The sequence below is a fragment of the Camellia sinensis genome, chromosome 8 (assembly GCF_055761805.1).
Source record: "Camellia sinensis isolate YWXY chromosome 8, ASM5576180v1, whole genome shotgun sequence".
In the NCBI taxonomy this organism is placed as follows: Eukaryota; Viridiplantae; Streptophyta; class Magnoliopsida; order Ericales; family Theaceae; genus Camellia; species Camellia sinensis.
The window spans coordinates 113,551,846-113,556,339 of NC_138968.1; the positions used below are offsets into that span (position 1 = coordinate 113,551,846).

The window sequence follows — 4,494 nt, forward strand, 5'->3', positions numbered from 1 at the left end:
GGCGGGTTTTACCCAACTCGACACTTATGCAGGGCGGAGGTGGATTACATTTTGCTCACCTGAAGTGGGGGTGGGACGGGGGTGGGTATGACCTCCCCCAATTCAAACCCAACCCGATATAATTAATAATATATAAATAAATAATATGTATTTAATATAAAATAATAAAATAATAAAATAAATAAAGAATACTAAATGTCTCAGCTCTGTTTTATATATAAAAAGCCCCCTTTATTTATTACACATAAGAAACCCTAATTTGCTTTACTCTACTCTGCTGTTTGAACTTCCTGTTGGTCTTTCTCTCAATTTCTCACATGAAGATTTGCTTCACTTCTCTTGACTACAAAAATACTACAGGTATACTATTGCAATGCTATATTTTTCTATTCTCTCAATCATAGATTATTTTAAGTTCTTAAAGTGGGTTTTATTTTAAATTCTTTTAAGTTCTGTATATATATTCTTTACTCTCTCTCTCCCCTCTCTCTGTAAATATAATATATATATATATATATATATATTCGTATACTATCTCAATCATAGATTATTTAAGTTAACTTCTTTCTATTGTGATTTTTCTTATTATCTATATTTTATTTTCGATGTATGCATATATATATATACTAGTGGGTGGCACACACGATGTGTGTGCAATTTAAATAAGTAAGAATAAAAAAAAATAATAATGAAATTAATATTATAATGTGTACTTAGTTTAAGTGGTATGAGTCTTCGTACTTAAATGGTCATGGGTTCAAGTCTTGCCCATCTCTTTGTTTAACTTTTTTTTAAAAAATAAAAAATACTACCACATGGCATGAGGAGAGTAAAGCTTCAGGACACCAAAGTTCCTGTTCACTTTATAATAGTATAGATAGATAGATATATGTGTGTGTGTGTATGTACGTATATAACAGCAAAAGGTTACTGCATTTTATTAGTATTTATGGTGATCTATAAAACTCTTTTATTTTTTATTTTTGGTCCAAAAACTTTTTTATTTACTTATATATATGGAGGTCATTGGGTGTGAGATTAAATAGGAAAATGTTAAAGTATTTTGGACATTTTGGTTAGTATTGCATTTATTCTTCAACTGTGTAGTAATGGATATGATGGAAGAAGTTTATTTAAATTTAATTGCATGTTTGTAGGTATTTTGGGCATTTTTTTTCTTTCATTAATCTCACTTTTTTTTTAAACTGATATCTAACAAATATATTGTTTCTCACATTATTTTGAAACTCTCTAAATCTTGCTTATTCAAAGAAAAAAAATGAGTGACCAAGACCAAAGTCACGAAGGTGATCCAATGTTGGTGGATGGCCAGTCCTCTCAATTTCCAGTCTTGGTGGATGATTCAATTTCAAAGCCTCTCAATGATGGCGAAGAAAGTCCTACTACAAGGAGAACAACATCGACGGTGTGGAAACACTTCAAGAAGCGAAAGATTGATAAGAAAGATAAGGCAAAATGTAATTACTGTAAGAAATTGTATTTGGGGGAAAGCAGACAAGGGAGTAGCCATTTGCATGCGTGAACATTTCAAAAAAATGTCCAAAGCGGAATTTTAAAGATATTGGGGATTTGATGCAACAAATCTTGGTGAAGGAACAGAAAAAGGCTGATGGTAAAGTGAGTCTAAACCCCTATCATTTTGATTAAGACATATCAAGGAAGGAGCTTGCTAATATGGTCATATTACATGAGTATCCTCTTACAATGGTTGAACACATTGGCTTTAAAAAACTTGTAAATTCTCTTCAACCGTCATTTTAGATGATTTCTAGAAACACATTGAAGAGGGACATTTTGAAGATTTATTATCATGAAAAATGGAAGACTCTGATGAAAGTTGAAAAAAATTCAAGTAGAATTGCAATCACAACTGATATGTGGACTTCAAATAACAAAAAAAGAGGGTTCACGGTTGTCATAGGCCACTACATTAATGGCTCGTGGACTTTGAAAAGCCAAGTTATGAGGTACATATTTCTTTTAAGTGCATTTGAACTATTTAGTCATTCATATTTTATTTGTTTTATTTTAACTTTTTAATTTAATTATTTATTTTAGGTTTATTTATGTACCTTCTCCGCACACAAAGGAAGTTCTTTCTGAGGTTCTTCTAAATTGCATGTTAGAATGGAATGTTGATGGAAAGTTGTCTACAGTGATGATGGATAATTGTAATATGAATGATGCCATGATAAAAATTCTCTTGGACCAGCTCCAAGGGAGCCCACTCATCCTTAATGAATCATTGTTGCATATGCGTTGTGCTGCACATATCCTTAATTTGATTGTCCAAGATGGTTTGGCCGTTATTGATGATGGTATTGAGAAGGTTCGTGATAATGTAGTTTATTGGACAGGATCACCAAAGAGGAAACAAAAATTTGAGGAAACAACTAAACAATTGCATGTTGCATGCTCAAAAGAGTTTATTCTTGATTGTAAGACTTGTTGGAACTCTACATATTTGATGATTTCTATTGCCTTAATTTATAAGGATGTCTTTTTTTTTTTACTTAGACAACGTGATTCATCTTAAAATTGCATGCCATGTGAGCTTGAGTGGGAGATGGCCAAACAAATTTATGAGAGGTTAGAGTTATTTTATAATGTGACTGAAGTGTTTTCTAGCACTACCTACCCTATTGCTAACATGTACTTTCCAAAGGTGTGTGAATTAAAAATTGCATTGTCTGAATGGCTCACTTGTGAAAATCAATTTGTTAAGTCGATGGCATCACGTATGTTGGAAAAATTTGATTGCTATTGGAAGGTGATTCATGGTATTATGGGTGTGGCAACTGCCTTAGATCCTAGATATAAGATGAAGTTGTTGAAGTGGTTTTACCCTAAAATTTATGGCGTTCAGGCTTTTGAAGAAATTGAGAAGATTAGGGTAATTTGTTGTAACTTGCTTGAGGAGTATAATTTAAAGTTGATGGTTAAAGAAGCAATATCAAGTTGTGTCAATTCTTCATCTTCTAGGACAGAGAACTCTCAATCTACTACCAAAGACTCATTTCCAGCTTTGATTTGTTTGTTAGTAGTGGTAGTAGAGCAAGTGTGAACGTGAAATTAGAGTTGGATCATTACATTGAGAATGGAGTATTGCCAAGAACCACAGATTTTGATATTTTGAGTTGGTGGAGAAGTAATGGGCTTCAGTATCTTACTTTGCAACTCATTGCAAGGGACGTGTTGGCTATTCCCGTGTCAACCATGGCTTCCGAACTAGCTTTTAGCACTATTGGGAGATTGTTGAGTCCACACCATAATCGACTTCATCTGAAGACCTTAGAGGCATTAATGTGTGCTCAAAATTGGTTATGGAGTGAAATTAAAGGTAAGCAAACTAATATTTTATTTATTTAATAAAATTAATTTTTAGCTTTTTATTTTGTTTGTAAATATTTGATGTGATTTGTTTTGTTGTATATTAATTTCTTTTGTTTGCAAGTTCTTCACCTATGTCGGAAGATAGCACAATCCAAACAATTCTTGATGATCATGGAGAGCAAAGTGTTACTACAAAGCTTGATGAATAGATGCTACAAACTTGTTTTTGATTCATTGTCATGCTTTGTGAACTGTGAAGTTTCTCTTTTGGAATAGGTTTTTGTGATTCACAACTTAAGATAGTGCACATGAACTTGTTTTTGATTCATTGTTGTTTTTTTTTTTTTGGAGGGGGGGCGGGAGAGGGGAGAGGGGTTTAAAATCACTTTTGGAATAGGTTTTTGTGATTCACAGAGCTTGACAATAGCTACTTTGTTTATGATTTGTTGGAACATGAGATGGTGCTATAGGAACTTATGTATAAACCGGAAATTTCCTCATTGACAAATTTTTTTCCACTGTACGTTTGACTGATTTTTTTTATTTTATTTTATATTTGTATGTTTGGTTGATCAGAATTGCTTTGGTGTATGATTTTGTACATATTCTTATTTTGAATATGGAATGTGTATATAAGGAATTACTTTTATTGTTTGAGCACTCAATTTGAATTGTGGGCAGGTATCTGCGAGGGCGGGGATGGGAGAAAAAAATCCCACCCATAGCGGGGTTAGGACAAGGGTGGGGAATGATAAATCCACCACAAATCTGTTCTGTGGCCATCCCCATCCAAGCATCACTATGAATAAGAGCTAATGATTGATTAACATGAGAATTAGACAATTTGAAAGGCAATCGATGACTCTTAGGCATAGAATAATCAATATAAGAAAATGAAGTTTTATTAGAACCTATAGGTACATTCAAAAGCTAATTAAGATGCTGAAACTTTAAAGTAGAAGCATGACATAAATGAATAGAAACAAAATTAATAGGGATAGGGAGTTGGTGTACTAAACTGGGATGAGAAGGAGTAGGGTCAAGAAAATGCTGAGGCTACTGTGGCTGCTGAGGAAATTGAGGCAGCTGAGGTTGCTGAGACTGTTATGGAAGCTGAGTAGGATGTTGAGGCTGTTGTGG

General features: G+C 33.3%; 1 long non-coding RNA gene across 1 annotated transcript; it reads left to right on the forward strand.

Moving 5' to 3' along the window:
- Window positions 1-252: 252 nt before the first annotated feature.
- LOC145797046 (uncharacterized) lies at window positions 253-3,682 on the forward strand. The gene is made up of 3 exons (XR_014338006.1): window positions 253-360; window positions 1,273-1,988; window positions 2,080-3,682. It is a non-coding gene; the product is annotated as an uncharacterized LOC145797046 (long non-coding RNA).
- Window positions 3,683-4,494: the final 812 nt, after the last annotated feature.